Genomic DNA, 24,611 nt, shown 5'->3' with positions numbered 1-24,611 from the left:
TTTATTGAGTGGTGGAGGTGGCTTTTAGTGGGATGGATGGGGAGCTGGAACGGGGGTGGAGTGGGATGATGATCTTCCCTTGGAGTTTGGCAGTCCAGAGGCTGATCTCCTCTCCAGCCATCCCCAGTTGAACTCCTCTCAGTGTACAGACACTCCTTCTCTTCTCTCTGCTGTGGTTCCTGCAGTTCTTCTGCTCTTCTGTTCGTCCTCTTGTCTTCTGTCCATATCATTTGGCAGTGGGGAAAAATGAAGTAACAGATTCATTCTACACAAGCATAGGTGTTTATGCCATTTCATAGGACATATGTACAGAAAATGGCAGCATTAACATGATCTGAAGGTGGAGTTTTTGGCCCTCTGACATCAAAAAGCCACCTCTTGAGTATTTATGCAGGCCCAGTTGAAGGGTTGGGGGTTGATATGGTTTGGCTATGTCCCCACTCACATCTCATCTTGAACTGTAGTTCCCATAATCCCCATATGTCATGGGAGGGACCCAGAGGGAGGTAATTGAATCATGGGGGTGGGCCCTCATGCTGTTCCCATGATAGTGAATGAGTTCTCACGAGGTCTGATGGTTTTATAAGGGGACTTTCCCCCTTTTGCTGGGCACTTCTCCTTGCTGCCACCATATGAAGAAGGACGTATTTGCTTCCAATTCCACAATGATTGTAAGTTTCCTGAGGCCTCCCCAGCCCTGGGAAACTGTGAGTCAATTAAATCTCTTTCCCTTATAAATTACCTAGTCTCGGGTATGTGTTTATTAGCAGCATAAGAATGGACTAATGCCTCAGAAATTGGCATAAGTAACAAGGAGCTGAATGTTAATCACCAAGACAACAAGGAAAATGTCTTCAGGGCATGTCAGAAATGTTCATGGCAGCCCTTCCCATCACAGACCCAGAGGTCTAGGAGGTAAAAATGGTTTCATGGGCTGGGCCCGGGGCCCCCCTGCTGTGTGCAGCCTAGGGACTTGGTGCCCTGTGTCCCAGCTCCAGCTGTGGCCAAAAAGGGGCCAAGTTACAGCTCAGGCCCTGGCTTCAAGCCCCAAGCCTTGGAAGATTCCACACGGTGTTGAGCTGCAGGTGGACAGAAGTCAAGAATTGAGGTTTGGGAACCTCCACCTAGATTTCAGAGGATGCATGGAAATGCCTGGATGTCCAGGCAGAAGTCTGCTGCAGGGGTGGAGCCATCATGGAGAAACTCTGCTAGGGCAATGTGGAAGGGAAATGTGGGGTTGGAGCCCCCACACAGAGTGCCCACTGGGGCACTGCCTAATGGAGCTGTGAGAAGACGACCACAGTCCTCCAGACCCCAGAATGGCAGATCCACTGACAGCTTGCACCATGTGCCTGGAAAAGCTGCCGCCACTCAGTGCCAGCCCATGAAGGCAGCTGGGAGAGGGGATGTATCCTGCAAAGCCACAGGGGTGGAGCTGCCCAAGGCAATAGGAACCAGCCTCTTGCATCAGCATGCCCTAGATGTGAGCCATGGAGTCAAAAAAGATCATTTTGGAACTTTAAGGTTTAATGACTACCCTATTGGATTTCAGACTTGCATGAGACCTGTAGCCCCTTTGTTTTGGCCAATTTCTCCCATTTGGAATGGGTGTATTTACCCAATGCTTGTATTTCCATTGTATATAGGTAGTAACTAACTTGACTTTTGATTTTACAGGCTCATAGGCCTTGGACTTGGACTTTTGAGTTAATGCTGGAATGAGTTAAGACTTTGGGAGACTGTTGGAAGGACATGACTGAGTTTTGAAATGTGAGGACATGCAATTTGGGAGAGGCCAGCAGTGGAATAATGTGGTTTTGCTGTGTCCCCACCCAAATCTCACCTTGAACTGCAGTTCTCATAATCTCCACATGTCACGGGAAGGACCAACTGAGAGGTAATTGGATCATGGGAGCAGTTACCCTCATGCTGTTCTTGTGAGAGTCAGTGAGTTTTCATGAGATCTGATGGTTTTATAAGGAGATTTCCCCCTTTAGCTTGGCATTTCTCCTTGCTACTGCCATGTGAAGAAAGATATGTTTGCTTCCCCTTCCACCATTATTGTAAGTTTCTTGAGGCCTCCCCAGCCCTGTGGAACTGTGAGTCTATTAAACATCTTTCCTTTATAAATTACCCAGTCTTGGGTATGTCTTTATTAGCAGTGTGAGAACAGACTAATACAGTGGTCTCAACCAATTTGAACTGAACAAGAACTGGCCGAAGTTCCTAAAAAACAACTGACATGCTCATTACCCTGGCAACCTATGAATGTTATCTATAAAGTAGCCAGTGAAAGCTAAGTTTCAGCTGTTCAGAAGAGAGACCTTTAGCTTCTGCAGCCTTCAGCTTCATTGAAAAAGAAAAAAATAACAAAAAGCAAATGACCAAAAGCAAGCAGGACAGGCAGACTTGATGGAATTAACTTCTCAGTTTCAAGGAGGGACAGCATGCTTGGTGTTGTTATTGGCATCCCATGAGAGGCAGCAGCAGCAGGGGCAACAGAGTTTCCTTTATGGGCAACTAACCAGGGCAAGTGGGTTGTGGCAAGAGAGAGAACCAGGGAGAGAGATTGTGTGGCACCCATAGTTCCTGTCCCCATGGGCACATGGAGACACCCCTCAGAGCATTCTAGCAACATCCAGGTCAAGGGGTACTCATAATTTGCTTGTGTGACTATGGGACTCCTAGAGGCACTGCAATTTTGGCCTTAATTTAGATGTAACCCTGTTTGTATCCACAGCCAGGTGACATTTGGGTTAAAGAGTAATTGACCTAGAGTCCTTGCAATGTAATTACCCTGGAAAAGCTACCTCTTAAAAGCCTCTTTAAAGGCTTAATTTACATTCCAAATAGAATGCATCTGTTTTTCAGATTCTAATTATTTTAATGTTTCTGCAAAGGGTGATTTCCATAACTTGAATATTTGAAAAATTCAAGTTGTAACTATGTAGAACTGAACCAATATAGAATGAAAGGAAACCCAATGCATTTGTTTGTGAGGCATTGCCCTCAGGAGATATATATAGCTAGAATTTGCACTGCCCTTATTTTAAAAATGTCCAGAACCTCTAAGCTCCTGCTGTTTCCCTGGCTCACTCATAAAAAGCTGCCTAGCAGTCTACTTTTTGCCCTTGTAGTAATGCCTAATTTTCTTTGAACTAAATGCTTTATGCTTATCTCTTTTAATTGTAACCACCTGAAGTAGAAGAGTTTTTTTTTGTTTTTTGTTTTTTGTTTTTGAGATGGAGTCTCACTCTGTCATCCAGGCTGAAGTGCAGTGGCGTGATCACAGCTCACTGCAACATCCGCCTCCCAGGTACAAGCCTGGGAGTAGCTGGGATTACAGGCATGCGCCACCACGCCTAGCTATTTTTTTTGTATTTTTAGTAGAGACAGGGTTTCACCGTGTTGCCCAGGGTGGTCTCGAACTCCTGAGCTCAGGCAATACACCCGCCTTGGCCCCCCAAAGTGCTAGGATTACAGGCGTGAACCACCTCACCCGGCCTAGAAGACAGTATTGATCCCATTTTATAGAAGAGGAAACTGAAGTGCATAGATCAAAGCCACACAGTGAATGAACAGGAAAGTGGGACTCTAAGGCCCCTCCCTAATCTGCACTGTGTACTACATCCCATCAAGAGCCTTCTGTATGACAGACATACCTGACAGCAATAACATAACTTAGGCATATTCTGAGAATGACCCTATGGTCTAAGAAGAATGTGTGTTTGTAGCTGTAAGCTAAGGAATCCAGAAGTAGCCAACATGGAGATTCATTCCTTATCCCTTGGCCCATCCTGTGGAGCACAGGCTGTACAGGGGATCAAGGCTCTTTGTTTTGGGTTAAGTGAAGGTTAATGGGTAGAGGTTCCTAGGAGGAGGGTGTTAAGTGAAAACACTATATAAACTGCCTGCTTTATACAAGTTGTTACAGTTCTCCTGTCTAGTCCACCACCACCGGACTGGACTGCCCTGTATGTAAGTTCCCTCAATAAACTCTATGTCTTGTTCACTGGTTCTAGGTCTTTTCTTTAGCCTCTCAAACACGATGCCATTCCTATTGAATGAAGTCAATAGGGGTCCAGCATGATACCTGCCAGTCTTGAATTCTTTTTATACCATTTTGCAGCCATCCCCCTCCCCCATTCCATCCTTGAGTTCTAACTCTAAGGACACACAGTAGCTGCTCAATGAGCTTTGGTTGTGTTGTCAGTTAATCATTAACAAAATGACCCTCCAGCTCCCTTTTAGAGTATCACCAAAAAGTGTTTTATGAATACACCATTTGCAAACGTTATCATGAATCTGGGCTGGATTCAGAGCCTAAAGGAGGGTAGAGTGCCTGCCTGGCTACCTGCAGAGCACTCACCTGAGCTCTTCAGGAATGATTTCACATGTTTTTGCCAATTCTAGAGCCATTGAAGTCCACAGCAGGTTTCTTTTTTCCCCAGCAGTCCCCAGCCTACCTGATATTCTGACAAGCAATTTGATTTATCTCTTGGCTTTTATGCGGCTCTATCTGGAGTAAAAGTGGCAAGGTATTTGAAAGTAAGTTAGAGTGTACGGTTGCTTTTATTGAGCATAGGAGAACAACTGGAACTGATTTTTTAATTAAAAAATTAAAAAAGGCTGGCCAAGGAGGTAAAGGGCTCAAACAGCCTGGCTTAGGGAAACTTGATTCCTGCTTTCAGCTTGATGGAGTCTCTCCTGAGCATTTCAGACTGTACAGCTGTCCACAGTTTGGAGGTAAAAAATGCCATCACCCTCTTAACCAAGCTTCCTTTTGTCAGAAATTCGGTTTCCAGTCCTGAATCACTTTGCATTTCTGTCTCCACAGCCTTTTTGATATTTCATTAACACACATGAAAATCCTTCTGAATGATGTTCCTGTGCTTTGTAAAACGCATCTAGCATCCCACAGGTGATATAGACAGGAGACAGGGAGATACTGAGTAGAAGAGGGAGGTTTCCTGGCAAGAGCCCCACCCTCAAGCCTGAAGACCCTTGGCCCTAAATGAGGACAGACATTCCTGTTTTTGCACTCAAGAAGTTGCCTTTAGGCCTGCTACGTTCCCTATCCTGTACCCATATAAACCCCAAACCCCAGGCTCCAGGAGTAGACCAGCAGATGAAGAGAAGCAGAGGGATGGCAGAAGGAAGCAGCAGGGAGACAGGAAGAGGAACGTTCAGCTGGGGGTGGTGGGAAAGGAGTTTGGCCGCTGGACAGCCCAGCTCCAGGGGAAGATCATCTTCCCACTCCATCCCCCACTTCCGGTTTCCCATCCATCCCGCCAAGAGCCACCTCCACCACTTGATAAAACCCTGCATTTATCCTTCAAGCCCGTGTGTGACCCGATACTTCTGGGATGCTGGATAAGAACTCGGGATACAGAAAGATTTCAAACTGGCCCTCTGACCTTGCAGAAAGGCAAAGGGTCCATAGAACTGGTTAACACTTAAAGCCATCTGTGGACAGCAAGGCTAAGATAGCATTGTAGCACTGGGATTGCAGGCACCCACCTCGAGACCTTACCATGGGGCTGGAGCCCAAAGTGCTCGCCCCAGCCTCTGTATCTGCCCTTCTGCGTGCTCCCTTTCCCGCAAGGGGTTTGAGAAGCAGCAGGGCGGTGACCTATCAGTCAATCCACACCCCTGTCACAAGTACTGAGAGGGGGAACCAGGAACTCTCCCGTTTCACAGGGGCTCTAACTCACTTCTTCATCACTAAGTTTAGAGTTGCTCCACACTTGCTTTTTTCTTCTATGGGTATAGGGGAGTTGGAGTTGCTAAAATGTGCTGCAGCCCATGTTTTCCCTTTAGCCTGGAGTACTCTTGCGTGATCCATTCCCTCATCCTCCTCTCACCCTACAGGCACACTCCCAAAAGTTTGTCTGGATATGGCTTACTTACTGTACCCATTCTTCATGTTACCTCCTCAAAGCCTTCTTTGAAACTTTCCACCTTAAAGATCAGGTATCCTGTAGTACCGATATATATGTAGTTGGTGCTAAATAAATGTGATTGGGTGGATTAATGAATAGATGGACAGTTGGATGGAGACCAAGCAAGGTGGTGTAATCCCATTCTGTGAAAATTTTAAAAAATAAGAAATTGAACTCACAACGGGACAACAAATATTTTGGTTTCCAAGGAAGAAAAAAGAACATTCTATATGTAGAATGTTTTTTTCCAGGGACTGTTTAATTCCTAACTTCCTAGCAAGGAGTGACCAAGATAGCTTTTTGAGCTATCATCTGGCTCTATGACTGTGGTGTGAGGAGGGTTTGCACTTGGTGCCAACACAGAGAAATCACCCTGTTTAGAGTAGAAGGGATGAAGGAGGAGGGGAGAAATCACATCCCCTGAACTCTCAGCTATGGAAAGGCCTGGCTGTTGGCACAGTTACCAGGTATTACCAGGTACCAATGTCTGTCTTGGATGACTCCAATCCTCTCTCCCTCTACTCTTCCCTTGTCACTCACTCCCTGACCCTCACCTCTCTGGGCATCAGCAGAGGGAAGCAGGGGCCTCTGCCATCCCATCAGCCTGTACATTCCTGCCAGACAGCCTTGGAGGTGATTGTCACTGCAATGGCATCTGGGGAACCCTGCCTTCCTCTGTCTTGGCTCATAATCTTTCAGAGCAGGAGGAGCAGCCACTCTAAGCAGCTCTGCACTTCTGTGCTTGGATGCTCACAGTTCAGACACGTCATCTCCCTCCTCAGCAGAGAACATGCTCACATAGCTGCTGCACAAATTTATGCCTCAGCCTGAACATCCATTAGCTATGCTTCCCTTTTATTTTTTAAAAATGGTAATTATACAAATAATACATGAACACATTTTGGTTGTAAAATTTAAAATCTAAGCATAAAAGTAAAGCTAAAGTCTACTTTCACCATACGCTTTCTAGACCATACCCCTTTCTAGAGGTAACTGTTGTTACCTTCTTTTGTGCATTTAGGCTCATATACAAAAATACAGAAAAAATGGTTTTCATATTTAAAAAATTTAAAAATCATGTTATGTATAGTGTTCATTAAATTGTTTTCTTATTTCACTAATATTTCTTTTCCTATTAATATATACAGATTAACCTCATTCTTCCTAACTGTTGCATACAGAATGGCTATGGATATAGTAGCATTTATTAACCCATTCCTTATTCATAGATAGACTCATTAGAGTTTTTTTTTTTCCCACTAGAGACAACACAGCTACGAAGATCCTTGTGAAATCTAGTTTGTGCGTGAGTGGTTCCCTGAAACAGCATGGTAGGCACATATGAAATTTTAATGCATACCAGCAATTGTCCTTTAAAAGTGCTAAAGCAATTTACATTCCACCAGCAAGATATTTAAGTACAATTTAATACATCCTAAGTAACACTTGATTATTTCATATATTAAAATCTTCATATTTGGTATACCTTTATTATTATTATTCCTTTAATCATTCATTGGCTTATTCAACAAACGTGTATTGAGTTTCAGATATGTATCACCCACCAGGCAACAGAGTTGTAAAGCTAGCAGCTCTGCAAACAGCAACCTGCATGATGATTTCAGTGTCAGGAAAGCCTCTACACCAGAGCAGCCCCCTTCTTCTGCTTGCTGTAAGTGTCTTTAGCAGGGGATCTCAGCTCCCCTTGCCCAGTGAGCCATTAGGCTGTCAGTGCAAACCTGCTCATGGGAAGTCACATTCACTGGAGTCACTCATACCATGCTAGAGTCCCCACGGGATCATTCCTGAGAGAGGGCTGTGTTGGAGGAGTTAGGAAAGGAGGAGGGAAAGCTGCCAATTGTAGGCAGGGGTGAAGATGGGAGATCTTGTCTACTTCAAAGCTCCCCCTTGAATCAGCAGGTTGCTACTATATGTATGGTGGCACATTAGTGTGTTTTTTCTTACATTTTAAAGATAATTTACATGGATTGTTATAAAGGGCCTAGTATAATAATGAGGAGGATGATGATAATAATCATGTTTCATTGACTCTTAACACTCCATTGATTGTGACATGAGCCATTATTTTGTTAGCCACTGAGAAAAAAGTCCGGAAGAGAAGCAGATAATCACCTCTTGCAAGCCAGTGAAAGCTGACCCCAGAACAACACTAGATAGATTTCATTATTATTACCATTTTAGAGATAAGATAACTGAGGTTTAGAAAGATTAGATAATTTGTGCAGGACTATATAGCTAGTAAATAGCAAAGCTCGCCACTTCACCACTGCATCCTTACAAAACCCTCACTAATAGGGGCATGAGTAGTATGGATGAAGGACTTGGAATCATTCTTACAACACCCTGCTCTGATGAGCAGTCAACTTCAGCTGACTCCTAAATCCCACTGCTGGATCATTCTTGGGGGTTATGGGAACAACTGAGTTCTGTTCTCATATAGTCCCTGCCCTTTTCCCTCTGTGGATATATTTGTTCCTTCTTAATTCAACACAACAAATATTTATTGAGAACTTACTGTATGCAAAACATTGTCCTAGGCACCATCCCCTTGGCTTCCAAAGGGCATGGGAAGGCACACTCTAACTTCCCAGTGGAATCAGAAGAATAACTGCCTACTAAATATTAGAACTACCGAGAAAAACACATGAAATTATCTCTGAAAGTTTTGAAAAATAAATCAGGATTCTATTAGTGTTGAGATAGAATAATAGAACATTTTTAGCTAAGAAAGAAAATTAAAACCTGCTTCTACCATATACCCTCCTCCTTCCTCCTAAACACTTTAATTAAGCTCTCCATGAGCGGTCACCAGGATGAAGACATAGCAGCTCTGACTTTTCTCATTATCCATCTCCTAGAGACTAGCATGTGATTAGACTGACTGAATCTTTTGAGCCCAGGAAAGCATCGTGAAATTTGTGGTGTCCCTGAAAAGATATATCTGAAAAGATATTATCATTAGTTGTGCAAATATCCCAAATAAGGGAGCACTATAGAGAATTTAAACTTTGCAAGTTCACTGATGGATAAAAATTCTGTATGTGTGCATCTGTCACTTCTTGGATATCTGACTCTGCTTCCAAAGAGTAGACTATATCCAGATGGGCTTCTGTCACCTGGCTACAACAACAGCATGCAACATTTTAAATTTATTTATTTGCAGCCATATCCTCTGTTCTTTTGTTTTCCCTGGCTATTTCCCGCATAGCCCAGAGGCAGGTGTTACAATCCCAGTGGCCTGATCCTCTTGTAAGAATACCACCAGTACACCAGGGCATGACTGCCTAGGCTGCTGCCAGATGGGGAGATCTTGAATGGAAATAGTCACACATTGAAATGGTGCCAAGTAGCAGGCAGTCTTGCAAAACCAACATGGCTTTGGAGACACAATACCTCAGATGAGTGAGAGGCGTGGTGGTATTTGTGGAAACCCAGCTGTTGCAGATGGTGGCATTAACTTGCCCACCTTTGGTGACAGTTGTCTGAGTTTGGGATCACTAAACCTTAATATAGAATTTTTTTTTGGCCCTAGTATTCTCTGCGGGTAAACCATAGCCTTGGGTATCAGCTGCAGCTGTATACGATATTTCTAAAGACAGACTTTTCCAGTTCGACTAGCGAGAATGTATTAAATCACATGGCCATGCGTTCACTTCTAAACTGGAAATTCAACTTTAGTTGGGAACTGGCCTAGCAGGAGAACAAAGGCCATATAAAAGTTTCAAGGAAGAGGAAATTGTTCTCTTACATGACTGTGGACCCACTAAATTAAGCAATGTTGCAAGATTCAGCTAGGAGGTTGAGTGAAAACAGAAGCCTTGGGCTGCCTTCTGGCCACTTTGAACAGAGAGACATAAAGCATGTTTAGGAGGAAGGAGTGTGGATTGAGCTTTGATCTTCTGGACACTGTTAAACCCACTCTTACATCCAAACATAAGAAGGGCTGATTATCTGTTAACTTTCTCTAGTTTCCTTCCTCGTTCCATCTTCTCAGTGGGAAAATGAGTGGGTTTATTCTCAACTCCCTTTCAGCCTCATGACTTTTCAAATGATTTATTGGATGCCTGTCCTTGTGCCCAGCCATGTGCCAGGAGGACTGAGTGATATAAAGGACTTCTATTTTTGAGAAGTCGAACAATGAAATATGCACTCACTGTACAGCACCAGTAATAAAAGTGAGGGAGAGAGGGGAGGCTCACTTAAGTGTGGTCTAGTTTTCTCGCTGTAGTGATGGCAGGCTCTGATTAGCCTCTTTTTCTTCTCCCTTTAATTCCTCTGTTCTTTCTTTCTATGAGACAGGAGCAAGAATTAAATGAATGACATGAGGTAGGATCTAGAGAACTCCAGAAAATTGAATTGTCTGAGCTGTAATGGCTTGACTGGCTGGCTGAGATAATCAGTCCTCCAAATTGATCCTGCAATCTTAAGCTAGGCATTGGTGGACTGTGCCAAACCCACACATGGTTTTCACTGATCTCTCTATTTGTTCTCAGTTTCCACCTACCTCCCAATTCCTAAGCCTTTTCCCCCAGATGTCCATGCCCCAGGCTCTTTAAAATTACTGTTTAGCTTCCATTTACCAAGCTCTGAAATGTCCCATGTGCTATGTGGGTGCTCCATGATGTTCCAAGGGGGCAGTGTTGTATCCCATTTCAAAGGTGAGAAATATACTCTGCCTGAATATCCAGTAGGTGCTGGAGTTTTAATGGAAACTTGGAATTGCCCATTCTTAGAGCCTGTGCTCTTTTTCTCTTGAAGTTTGTACAATGTGAGTTTTTGTAACACAGGGAATGACTAACGCTAAAATACTCACAGGGCACATCTGAGGCTTTGCCTGGCAACTTACTAGGATGATAAGCTTCCTTTGTTGCAGTTTCTTTAGATCTCAGATTCCCCAGTTATGAAATAAGTGGGGTTGGACTGGCTGATCCCATTCCAACCTCTTAGAGTCTGTGAGACCTCAGGACAGAGCAATTATATTTCTGTTAATCCTGGGAATTCTGCCTCTTAGGCCGGAGTCCTGGAAACTTAGCTATTGGAGAGTAATCCACTTCAGACAATGAGCCCTCTAAATGAGATTTTTTCAGACTAGATTGTAATATTTCAGCTCTTTGTTCCCATGAACACACACATGCTTGGAGGTCCATGAGACCAGATCTGTTCTTTGGGAAAGATGATATCCCTCTTTCTTTGGGAAAGATAATATCCCATCTTTGGGAAAGATATCAAATGCAGGAATGTAAGCAATTCTTGCATTTGAAAAAGACCAAATTTGGGGTATGTCCTGGGGGAAACTGTATTTGAAGAAAAAAGTTTATTACAAAGCTTTATGGAAGGAAAGAAGCTTAAGCAGTTGATGTAGATGAGCTCTAAGGCACTGCTGAAATAGGGGCCTAGGAAAGAAAAAGTGATTTTACCTGATCATATGGAACAGAGGTAAAGCAGCAGCACTTTTACTGCCAAGATAGATGAAAGGGATGAAGAGAAAAAAGCCAAGGGCATATTACAGTAGGCTTGATAAATGTCATCCTGAAATCTAACTCAATATTTGAATGCTATAAATTGTGTTAAGAAATATAAGGCCAAATAAACCTTTGGGACTGTTTGTGACTGATTCAAGGCGACTGAGTTTAAACTGCTGCTGATGAAATGGATGAGGGTAGAATAATGGTATTAGCAATTTAACAAAATCCTAATAAATCAGAGATGAAACTTGATTTAAGTTACACAGAAAGCCTTGCCAGAGCACATGGCCTCAACTCGGCTGAAGCCTGTGATTAGGATGGGAGCTGAAGTTGGAGCATGGAATCGCTGCTATTTTGGATTCACTTCTACATCCTAAGGAGGTTCTGTCAAGTGATAACAGGGAAGGCATCTGCTCTGAATTCACTCACCACATTTGCAAGGCTTGTGTTTTTATCACATGTGAATCTCACCTGTGTACTCCCATTTTATCAACTCTCTGGTTTGAAATCATCTCATCCATCCCTCAGTTACCACCTTAGGAGCAAAGGTTTCATCTCCAGTAAAGAAAGGACCTGGGAAGAAGGTAATAGGAAGTGAATATTTTGTCAGCATAAGAAAGAGCTTTCATCTTATTTCTTAACCTCTGAGAGCCCTGTAATGTCAATATTTGTATAAAACATGAAAACAATGTTTGTAACATATATGCATATGAAGGCTAATAATTTAAAATACAATTTCTGAAGTGTTCCATCTCCTAGAATGATGGTTGCCCTGGGGCCTTCCACTCATGAAGCAATGGATTTAAGATCTTCAGGGAAAGTGTGGAGACCAACTCTAGCAATAGAGTTATTCCTTATCTTTGACTAGCAAATAGGATTTTTGAGTCACTAGCAAGATAATAGTTTTCAAAAGTCAGGCTTTGGTGAAGAGAAATAAATTTCTAAATTCCTTGAGCTCCCATTAACATGTCAGGAATCATGGCTGGCGGACTGGCTCATAGAGTTTCTATAAACCTTGAAAGAGAAAACTTAGCATATAATGTAAGGGAAGCCTTGGCTACACTGGAAAGGCAGAGAGAAATCTTGCATCTTTAGGCTTCAGGAATTGTGGGTAGAAGATAGGAACCAGAGAACAGCCAAAGAGTTAAACACATGTGTTCACAGTTTCCCTTCTTGGGAGAATCTTGAGTGAATCCAACACTGAAGTTGGTGGCCTGCTACCTTCACTGGAACCTCTGTGCTTTGCCACTGCAGGGGCACCAGTTACATTGTATTCTTTGTGAACAGCCATTCCTGGAGTTGTGTAATGCTGTGGCCCTTTTTTCAAGCATGGCCTTATGAGGACTTCAGGTCTCTAGGAAAAATCTGGTAGAAGGATATGGGGCAGCACCAGTAGAGGAAAGTGGCTTGAGGGACAAGACTCTGGAAGCTCTCTTGGCTCTGCTGAACTTTGGTGTGTTGGGTGAAAGGTCTGAAGCTTGCTTCATGGCCTGGTGAGAACTCAGAGCTGCTAAGAAGGGCCTGACATCAGAAATAAGCAACTACCAAGGACAGGAAAATCAACAACAAATGCCAGCCATGAGCATCAGATGATAAACTTTATGCCGTAAGGCCAGGTGGAATTGTCAGAATTGGCAAATGCCAATCCTGAGATCCGATCGACACCCCATGCCAGGTCAGCAGAGAGGGGCAGTACCCAGGCCAGCTTTCTCTCACCACCTCAACCCCCTTCCTATGTCTCCACTCCCCCAGTTATCAGAAATACTCTCAAGCTTTCACCTCCACCCAGAAGCCATCTTGAAAAGCAGGAAGAAGAGGGGGGAAAACAGCTCTGTTCAAAGAGTTTAAGTTAAAATTATATGAATGTTTGTTCCCAAAAAAGCATTTGCATATGTAGATACTATTAATTTCCAAATTCTGCCCTTATTCTCACCCCATCTCCCTACTATCTAGCAAGATTGGGAGGGAGATTGGCAGTTAATAAGGAAGACTGGATCAGTTAAAGACTATAAAGAAGCTTGTATTTTGTTTTGTTTTGTTTTTGCCAGCTTAGTGAAGTATGCATTTGCAATCCTGTTCTACCATGTTGGTGCATAGCTCTTAGTCCTTTAGACAAACAGCTCTTAAACTATTCTACTGTGATTTATCTGAGATTCCTAGAAATCTCCTACCTTCCAAGTAAGGAAGGGATTAATGGCTGAGTACACACACTCTGGGATGGAGTTAAAGCACCAGGCTCTTGGGGCTGGAGCCATCTGGGAGACCATCTCATTAATGAAAGATTTTATTTTCAGAGAGAAAACTGCAACCCAAGAAGCTTCTACTTCTTGTCTTCTGGAACTCTATCTGGGGTCTCTGAGTTGCTGAAAAGAAGCCTGACTACCCACCTACACATGCCAGAGAACATCTAGACACTCCATTCCCACCAATGTGTTAAACATTGAGTGAGCTGTCTTAGACTCATTCACCAGATGAATTCCACCTAGTGACTTCAGCTTATATCACGTGGAGAAGAAAAATTGCCAAACTGAGCCCTTTCCAAATTCCTGATCCAAAATTATTAGATAAAATAAAATGCCAGTTGTTTTAACTGGTTACATTTTGGGATGGTCTGCTATCCAGACATAGGCAATTAGTGTAGTAGAAAGAAAGTGCAATAGGGTGTTAGAAAAGAAGAAATTAATGCTAATTTGGGAGATCTCTGGGATAGGGGGAGGTAGGGTATAAGTATAGCTTTAGAAATGGCCAGACCTTGGGCAAGTGGTGATGGTGAGAGGCATGGGGAGGAGAGTAAGAAAGCTGTGGAAGTGGAAGCACATAGAGAATGTTCTGAGCTTGCCCAGAGTGACTGGAGTGAGGCTGACATGAATGGGAGCAGCAACAGGGAGAGATTTTTGAAAAAAAAATCACTGGTTAATGCCAAGACTGTGCATGAAATTAAGGATGCTTGTTACTACCAAAAAGGAAGTTTTAAAGTGAAAGCCTTGTCTCTGGTTATTGCTCCAGTGTCAGAAGCTGTCTATTGAAATATGTCATAGTGATAAACAAATAGGTTCATGGGTTCAGCTTGAACCCTAATGTGAGTTTTCTTTCTCCAGTGGAAGTACTAAGCTCTGGCTTACACTAAATCTATATGAGCTTTGGGTGGTTCTCTGGTCATGAGTTAAACCTAAAAACTACATCCTCAAAAGTCCCAGAAAGAAAATCTGATTTACCCTTTATCAGTCTATTCTCACACTGCTATAAAGATACTATCTGAGACTGGGTAATTTCTAAACTAAACAAAAGAGGTTTAATTGATTCACAGTTCTGCATGGCTGGAGAGGCCTCAGGAAACTTACAATCATGACAGAAGGCAAAGGGGAAGCAAGGCACATCTTACACGGCAGCAGGAGAGACCGAGCAAGCACGAAGAAGTGCCACACTTTTAAACCATCAAGATCTCATGAGAACTCCCTCACTATCATGAGAACAGCATGGGAGAAACCATCCCCATGATCCAATCACCTCCCACCAGGTCTCTCCCTCAACATGTGGGGATTACAATTCAAGATGAGAGTTGGGTGGGGACATAGAGCCAAACCATATCAGAACCCTTGGTTAATCTCCCTGCAATGTAGGGATGGCCATTCCTAGAGCTGTGCAATTTGTACAATTCTGAAATTCCAGCTATGTGTGTAATTCTGAAATTCCTGTATTAATGGCCATTCCTTTTCAGGTTTCAGAATCCCCTTATTAAAGCATCACCATTCTGCTCATTTATTTGCTTAACAAATGTTTCTTGATAGCCTACTACTATATGCCAGGCACAACTTTAGATACTTCCCAACATTGAGTAAGATAGACAAGCCTGTGGTTCTGGGAGGAACACCATTGGAGGAAACCAATGGTAAACAAGTAAACAAGCAAGCACACAGGATAATTGCAAGAGCTATAAAAAAAGAAACCAGCACATATAACACAAAACCAGCACATGTGATGGAAGACAGGGTACAATATTTGATAAGAGATCATGAGTACCTCTCTGGGGAGGCAATGTTTGAGTCAATATTTGAATCATAAAGAAGAAACAGCAGTATGAGATCTGGAGGAAGGGCTTTTAGCAAGCAGAAACAGTCAGTGCAGAGACCCAGAAGCTGGAACCAATTTTGCCTGTCTGAAGAACAGAAAGAAAGAGAGTGTGCAATAGTGAGTGAAAGGGGGACAGTCAGAACAGATCAGAGAGTCAGGCAGTGTTGGCCATGGAAAGTCTGTGGGGCCTGGGCAGAAGCTGGTTTTCATTTCAAGTGTAGAGGGAAGCAGCAGGAGAGAGCATGAGTAGGTTTATTTTTAAGCAGATCTTTGGTTGATGAAATGAATTGTCAGTATTAGTTATGAAGTTACTGGGGATTCAACCAGAGGTTGGCATACTTGTTTTCTGTAAAGGGCCAGAGAGTAAATATTTTAGCCTTTGGGGCAATTTAGTCTCTGTTGCGACTACTCAATTTTGCCTCACAAAAGCAGCCACACACAAGATGTGTAATTTTAGTTACAAAAACAGGTGGTGGGCTAGATTTGTCCCAAGGGCTGTAGTTTGGAGACCACTATATTGGATAATGGGGTGTGGGAAAAGTAGGCAGTTGAGTGCACCAAGCAGAGTGGGGATGTATGGTTAGTGGGAGCATGGAGAATTCTAAGAGGCAAGGCCACAGGCTCTGAGAAAAAAGGCAGGTGGAGGAGAAGGATGTCAGTGACAGATTTTGCATTTTCTAATTTCGCAAGGGCTGACCCCCCATGAGCATGTGTGTGCATGTCTGTGTTCAGCCTGGTGGCAATATGGGCCAAAAGCTCTGGTGTACTGGGGCGGTTGGTTTTGTGGGCCATGAAACTTAACAATATGGGAGTGCTCTTTAAGAAAGTGAATATAAAATTACAAATCCAAAATTGAGGACAGGGCCTTGGAAGAAACGTAGGCAAGTGACAGGCCCTGAAGCATGAGGCTTATTAGCTCCAGGGTAAATTTACCTCTGCTAGTGTATACGTACTCCCTCCCCACAAGCTCACAGCAACAATCTGAGCCTCATTAAGTCAGACTGTTTCAAATAAAACCTCTTTTAGTGACATCTGGTACATGACCGATACTTTGAAACACTCAGAATCCTAAACAAGGAAAAGGGCACCTGCTCTGGGTCCTGCTGTGTCTGATTTGTCATCACCAGGGTGCAGGTGCTCAGGCCCCGCCCCACCCCACCGGCCTTAGCAACACAAACAGCAGTAACTGGAAACCACACTGCAGCTTGTGTGGCTGATGTTTTTTTTATGTCCTCATACTTCTATTACTGGAAATGACACTGGAACCCAGAAAGAATGTATGCTGGTGCTTTAGGTGATGAAATGGGAGAAATTTTGTAGATTGTGTTTATTCTATCTTATCCTGAAAAATTTTGTCTGTGAGACAGCCCCTCCTCTGGATTCCACAGATCTGTATTGGGAAAATACTGTAATAAGCACCTGCAGTGGGAGATCAGTCTCCAGTGCATTTAGGCATGAGTGGAACTGCCCTGTGGAAGGTTGGAGGAGAGGGCGTGCTTGGTAGCTTAGGAGAAGGAGAGAGAGGTAAGGGCAAGGGGGAGAGAGGGATGGAGCCAAAGGATGGTGAAAGGCCTTGCCCTCTGCAGTGTGAGCTCCCTTCAAATCTCTGCTCTGTCCTTTCCCTATTATGCAAATTGTCAGTTAAATTTATGAAGTCAAGGAAGGAAGGAATGAGGAACATAAAGTGCTTGATGTGCATGATTTTCTTTAGAAACAATAGAAGTAGCTGAATTCTTCAGCAAGCATGTGGAGGAGGATGTTGGAAGTGGGTGAGTGGTAAACAAAATGGATAAGGAGGATGGAAGCCATGGAAACTCGTGGGAATTGTGGGGGAGGCTTAGGTTGCCACAGCTCTAGATTTAAGGTTGGTTCCAAATTTAACCACATCTATGAAATACAGAGGGGCCCTGCCTGAGAGCTCTGGTGGTGGCAGATGGCACGTGCCTGGGTCGCACAGCAGCCAGCAGGAACAGCCTGTTGATGAGCACGTGTGAGACATCCCTTTAGGCCTCCAGAAACATTGGGCAATTTAGCAAGGGGCTGATTTTCTGTGTGAGTAGATGGGTCTATGGAAATCAATGAGATGTGGGTATAAAAGTCCTGTGACCTCATTGGAGACCACAGAGGAGAGAGGCCTGGGGACATTTAGGCTGCCATGGGTTGCATATCTACCTACCCCACCTGATGTAAAGTCACTGAGGCCACAAACCTTGTCTTATTCATTGTCATAACTCTTCCTGTCCCCCAATCACCTTTCCCAACTTACCCAGTGCCTAGCATAACCCCTGGCATATATTGTATTCACTCAGTGAATAGATGTGCAATGAATAAATGAATAAAGAATGCATGAAGAAAACACTCTTATGCAGGAGGCTGTACCCTGGCCCATGCTATCCTTCACGCTTGATCAACTCTAGCTTCTTCCTGGACTTTTGGTCTCTATCTGCCATGAGAGAATTAATGGTGCTATCACAGCATCATTCAGGCTGACATTTAGAATTATAGAATGGCAGAGCTGGAAAGGACCCTACAGCAGAGTCCAGTGCTTTTGATGAAATCTGAGCTCCCTAAAAGAAAACCCAAGTGACTTCCATTTATCTGAAATCAAAACAAGCAAGAAATGCAAATGACTAGAATATTTTTTATATACCCTATTTGTAAGAATACCTTATATATGTGGAGGTTTTTATGGGATATCAAATTCTCTCACTTACATTATCTCACTGGATTTTCATAGCATATTTTTAAGTAGTCATTGATCTCCATTTTAGAAAGAGTGAGTGACTCAACCCAGATCATTCAGCTGGCTAGTGACAGCCGGCGTTCAAAGTGGTTGTGTTAGTTCTTTCTCATACAGCTACAAAAAACTACCTGAGACTGGGTAATTAATGAAGAAAAGAGGTTTAACTGGCTCACAGTTTTACAGGTTGTACAGGAGGCATTCCTAGGGAGGCGTCAGGAAACTTACAATCATAGTGGCAGGTGAAGGGGAAGCAAGCAAGTCTTCACATGGCTGGCAGGTGAGAGAGAGACAGAGGGAGAGACAGAGACAGAGAGAGAGAGAGAGAGAGAGAAGGGGGAGGTGTGACACACTTTTAAACAACCAGATCTCATGAGAACTATATCGTGAGACAGCACTAGGGGATGGTGCTAAACCATTAGAAACTACCCCCATGATCCAATCACCTCCCACCAGGCCCCACCTCCAACGCCAGAAATTACAATTCAGCATAAGCTTTGGGTGGGGACACAGAGCAAAACCATATCAGTAGTCTACTGATTCCAGGTCCAATGTGATATCCACCATCTGGCAGGAAGCTTACCAGTTCATGGATAACAAATAGGCAAACTGATCTCAAGCATCTCTTTGGTAAGAAACACAGCTTCTAGGTGCTCTCAGTCTCCTGTTTCTTAGATAGCTCCAGAGCTATATGGCAAAATTCTAGATAAAAGACACATGCTGTTCCACTAATTCTGCTGAGTTGTGAGAGAGTCTGAGTTTCCCATTGCCCCTGTAACAAATTACCACAAACTTAATGTTTTGGAAGTCTTATGGTTCTGGAAGTCACAGATCTGAAATGAGTTGTACAAGGCTAAAATCAAAGTGTCAGCAGGGTATATTTCTTCTGCAGCTCTCAAAGGGGAATCTGTTCCTTTCTCCTTTCAGCTTCTGGAAGTTGCTGGCATTCCTTGGCTTGTAGCCCTCTCACTCCCATCTCTGCTTCTGTCCTCACATAGCTTTCTCCCCTGACTCTCTGACTCCTCCTGCATTCCCTTTATAAGGACTATTGTGATTACATTAGGCCCAGAATAATCCAGGATAACCTCCCCATTTCAAGATCCTTGATTTAACTATCTTGGCAAAGACCCTTTTGCCATATAAGGTTAAATTCACAGGGTCTGGAATTAGAGCATGAACATATTTAGGGGATATTATTCAGCCTACCACAGGGAAGAATTTTATTTTTCTAATGCGTCAGGTTCAGCAGTTTTAAAAGAAAGATTTAAAAATTATACTTGCCAATGGGTTTATCTGAGAAGAGAATGGGAAGATTATGGTATAAAAGCCACTGTACTCCCAACAATGAGAAAGAAGGTATCTTCCTCAATTTCTCTAGGGCATGGACTGTCCTCCCAGGTACCCTCCTTAGTCTCTGAGTTCAGAGTAGAGATGGAGGTAGCCAGACTGGTATCTATGAATAGAGACAAATTTTTTCAGTCTTGGCTTTTGAGCCTCTACTACCTATAGGTATAATGAGTGCCAAATGCCAGTATTTACATGCATATTAATCAGTCTTTGGTATCAATGTGTTTTTCAATGTGAGGTTGTGGGTCTCAGCTTGAGAACCTCGGCTGTCTCTATCCTAGGATTTAAACCTGTCTGAGCATGTCCAGAGGGCCCAGCAAAGCCCTCTTTGCCTGTGGGATCCAGGAGCCTGTAAGATGAGACAACAAGAGCATGGAAGCTGCGTGCTTGGAGCACAAAAAGTCTAAAGGCATTGGAGAACAAGGGCCATGTCTCTCACTAAGAGCACCCCTTGCTCCAGCTCTATAGGCTCACGGCCAACAAAGTTAAACAATGAGTACAAGCTAAAAGGTCTGTTTCTCTAAAATCCCTGGGGGACACTGAGAATGCAGAAAAGCCTTCACTGACTTGGCAGCATGGTGCTGCTGGTTTGAGCAGCAACAGGAAATGTAATAGGCAGCTTTTATGGTGGCACCTCATGTTTTTAGGGTTTAGAAGGCAGTTAGTAGGTGTATTAGTCCATTTTCATACTGCTATGAAGAAATACCTGAGACTGGGTAATTTATAAAGAAAAAGAAGTTTAATGGACTCACAGTTCCACATGGCTAGGGAGGCCTCACAATCATGGCAGAAGGCAAAGGAGGAGCTAAGGCATGTGTTACATGGTGGTAGGCAAGAGAGTGTGGGCAGGGGAACTGCACTTTATAAAATCATCAGATCTCATGAGACTTATTCACTGTCATGAGAACAGCATGTGAAAAACCTGCCCCCATGATTCAATTACCTCCCACAGAGTCCCTCCCATGACACATGCGGATTATGGGAGCTAAAACTCAGGATGAGATTTGAGTGGGGACACAGCCAAACCATATCAGTAGGGGAGGAGAACAATAGTAAAAACACATTTTAGAATTCCCCAAGGATGAGTTGAAGGGCTGAAGAGCTTTGAAGATGAGCTGAAGCTCTTGAAATTGCTAGTTGCAACAAAACCAGAGAATATTTGTGGCAGAATAATATTTTTAAATATTAACAGGAATCATAATTTTCCTATTATTTTCTATTACCCTGTAATCCCATGACCCATTTTTGTTTCAAGCCCAGACCCAGACTTGGAGGTGTTGATTACCATGGACAATTGATGTTATTATAAAAGCAGAATAAAGGCTTTGAGTTTCATAAGCCTAGACTTGAGGGCACTTAAGGCATAAACAGTAGATTTGCATTAATATCTGATGAGTTAGAAAAAGGTGGTTTACTTCCAAACTAGAAAAAGATTCCCTGAATTTGGGGAGAAGGGGATGGTGGTGGTGGCGATGGTGGAGAGGAATAAAGGGGAAGCCAATAATGAATGTATGTAGTGGATTTGGGGAAGAGGATATGGGAGTTTATTCCATTCTACTCTATCTGTTACTAACCTGGGAGGTGAAAGCACCTCCCACTCGATTAGGGAAATCTGAGAACAAAGATGCCTTGAGCCTCCCTGTCTTAAGTAGCTCCCTAGGAAAGAGACTACACCCCACACTACGCTCCTGCATGTTGTTTTGGTACATGGGGTTCTACATAGCCTTGTGGATCTACCATGGCTCAGCGTGGTGTGGGAGCCCACAGAATTGCGCCCCGTCCCTCAGCAGAGCATGGCAGTAGGCATGAAGGACAACCCAGTGATTGCTTTCATGGGCAATTGATGTACTGATGGAAATAGGAATGTCTCAAAGGATGTTGATCTGGAGAGATGATGACACAGAGTGCCTCCTTCTCACAATGATACCATTTAAACCCCCTCCCCAGACTTACACACAATTTCAGGGAAAAAGTAAATCCAAAATAGAATGTGATTCAGTCTATGCTATTTTGGCCTAAAGAGAAATCGAAATAGAAATCATATTGTTCAGTTGCAGAAAAATAAATACAATTGTACTTTGTTGACATCTGAGTGAGGGGACCACACTTTGCATTCTCTACATTCTGTAGATGCATTTGCAGGTGACATGAAACTCCCTGGTGTATAGCAAGGTATCATTTTGATGAGGCAAGAATTTCAATGCTTCATGTATGGTAATGAGATATTTATCTGAAATGTGCTTCTATTTGATCAGTAGCATCTCAGTGTTGCTCTTGCATATGAAGTTACTCTCAGCGAGGGTCTGAGCAGATTACATAAAATTTAATTTTTATTTACCTAATATATTGTCCAGGACTTGGGGGAATGTGATCACAGCAAATTCTATTCTGTAATGATTTTGTTAATCTGAATATTTGGAACAGCTTTGGGATATATTTAAGTCATTTGTGATGTTTGATGTCCTCAAAAATTGATCAGCAGTAGAGAATATTTAGAGAAAATAGATTATTTTTTGAATGTGTTATGCAAAGTTTTGAACATATCCCAAATAAGAGAGAACAGTATAATGTTCCCCCATGTTCCCATTCTCCAGCTTCAACTATTAATATTCTGCCAATCTGGAAATACAGAATTTTAAAACGGGAAGTGCTTCATTTGAAAAGTGAGGAAACAGAGCGGAGGGGTACAAGCGATCTTTCCACTCACACATCAGTGACCTTTCTGTTCTGAAGTGAATAAAATTATGCACTAATCAATATTTAATAGCCATAATATTTCATAGTTCAGCCATTCTGAATATATGGGAGATTGCCCCCAAATCTTGATTGAGCCTGAATCCTCTGCAATTTCTGAAGAACTCCCAAAGTGAAGGTGGTTAAGCACAGGGTTGCCAAACACTGGGACTAAGCTTAGGCAGTGAGGCACCTAGGACACAACATTTAAGGAGCCCTGAGTCTCAGGTTCACCCATACACAGGGTCAGCACCTCACTCACTCCATCCCATCCCTTGGGCTACCACATGCTCATTCCAATTTCTGACTCATATTAATCCCAGGATCCCCAAACTAACTGCTCAACCGCCTTGACTCTTGGGATCACACACTTTTGTGAGATGAGGTGGTCGACAAGGCACGACTGACTCCTCCTGCACTCACAAATTCACGTGATGTGAAGTATCTCCTGGATGCCAGAAATGAGGCTAGATGCCAGGGTGTGAAGATGAATAAGTCAATGGCCTTGACTTTGAGGACATTGCAGTCTGCTAGGGATTCTCTGTAAATGGTTTATTTTTCCATTTGCATTTGAAGCAGTAAACTCTAAACCAGTATTAATTCCAGGGAGCACATGGACTATGGCTGAATGGAAACTATTTATTCCTGGCAATTTAGAGGATGCTGGAGGGGGTAGTAGCAGTTGACAATACATTTTTCCTATAGTTGTTTATACTTGATTCTCACAGCAGTTCTGTGAGATGGGTATTATCTCATTCTTTTAGAATTGACAAAATATTGGCTTAGCAGTATTGAGTAATTTGCAAAAGATCCAGCAACAAATGTTTCCCATTGAGGTTTGAACGCTAGCCTAGTGCCTCAAATTAAATGTCTTATGACATGGTAACTACAGCAGTCAAAAGGTCCCCACTAGAAATGACAAAGGAATACTGGAAAACTGGGGACTCGGAAGGAACATGTTACAAAGCAGCTACCAAGGTGGTGAGAGAGGCCCTCGGGATGGCACAGACACGCCCAAATTCTCATCCTCACCTGCAGTTCTTCCCTCGCCATCCTCAGATTATGATCCATAAAGCCTCTCTGAAGAGGCAGCCTGCAGCCCTGTGCTTGCTAACAACCTGCGTATCCTCTGAATAGTATCTGCATCCTCTCCTGACAGTGGGGAGTTCCTGTTACTGTCTGCTGTTAGAGGCAGGAAGCCACGGGAGAGAATGGCTTCTTCCTAGCTTCAATGCTTCAGTTCCATAATGGAGCTGACTTCCAGGCACTGATGGGCCTGGGCTAAGAAGCAGTGTGGAATGGGGACTCTTTCCAGGAGGGAAAGGATGCTGGGATTTCATATTTGAAAGTGAATTCAATTCATCCCAGTGTCACTGATGACTAGTAAAAAACCAATTTTGGAGTCTACTGGGTTGGGAGGGTGGGACAGTCCTCACACTCTTGTGGAGCCCTGAGTTTGGTGTCAGAGATCTCTGAATGAGATCAGACATAAAGCCATAGCGGTATGCTAGCAGACTCAGAGGAAGGCTATCATACAGCTCTAACCTGCATCCACATTCTTTGTGGTGCTCTGTGAATTAAAAATACATAGAAACTCTGTGTCTTTAAAATAGCACAGATATGTGTATATTGTTAATTTTAAAAATGGCAATATTTACTGCATTTTGTTACCTTCTTTTGACATTTCTTCATTTTAATCTTCAGAAGTATCAAAATGTGAAATTGGTCTTTTATGACATCTGAAGGTCTTGCCTAGCCTTAATTTTTTAGGAGGCCTAGTGCCAAGAAAAGAGTATTGTTTCATAAGCCACTGATGTATTCAGGGTCTAGATTTTATTTAACATCTTCAAACCACATCAAGAAATTACTTAATAAGCTGTGTCTACCACCGCAGAATGACTTTGAAGACTTTGAGGCAGTTGCCTGAGTTATTATAGTCCTAAAAACTGTTCATCTCAAATATGCAGGTAGTAGACACAAGGAAGACTTCACCTTTAACTGGGTAATTGTATCAATTGCCCTGTAAATCACAGTAAATAAATGTATTATATAGGTGTGTATGTATAACACTATAAAATATATAACATGGCCTGGCTCAGTGGCTCACATCTGTAATCCTAGTACTTTGGGAGTCTGAGGCGGGCAAATCACTTGAGGTCAGGAGTTCGAGACCAGCCTGGCCAACATGGTGAAACCCCATCTCTACTAAAAATACAAAAAATTAGCTGGGCGTGGTGGCGGATGCCTGTAATTCCAGCTACTCAAGAGGCTGAGGCAGGAGAATCACTTGAA

At 43.0% G+C, this 24,611-nt stretch overlaps 1 long non-coding RNA gene across 1 annotated transcript; it reads right to left on the bottom strand.

Moving 5' to 3' along the window:
• Positions 1–25: 25 nt before the first annotated feature.
• Positions 26–20,414, bottom strand: LOC134737896 (uncharacterized). The gene is made up of 3 exons (XR_010123308.1): positions 20,339–20,414; positions 11,900–12,001; positions 26–217 (listed from the first exon to the last, which is right to left on the bottom strand). It is a non-coding gene; the product is annotated as an uncharacterized LOC134737896 (long non-coding RNA).
• Positions 20,415–24,611: the final 4,197 nt, after the last annotated feature.

This window comes from Pongo pygmaeus, chromosome 13 (genome assembly GCF_028885625.2).
Source record: "Pongo pygmaeus isolate AG05252 chromosome 13, NHGRI_mPonPyg2-v2.0_pri, whole genome shotgun sequence".
Lineage (NCBI taxonomy): Eukaryota > Metazoa > Chordata > Mammalia > Primates > Hominidae > Pongo > Pongo pygmaeus.
This window is presented reverse-complemented; position numbering and strand designations above follow the sequence as displayed.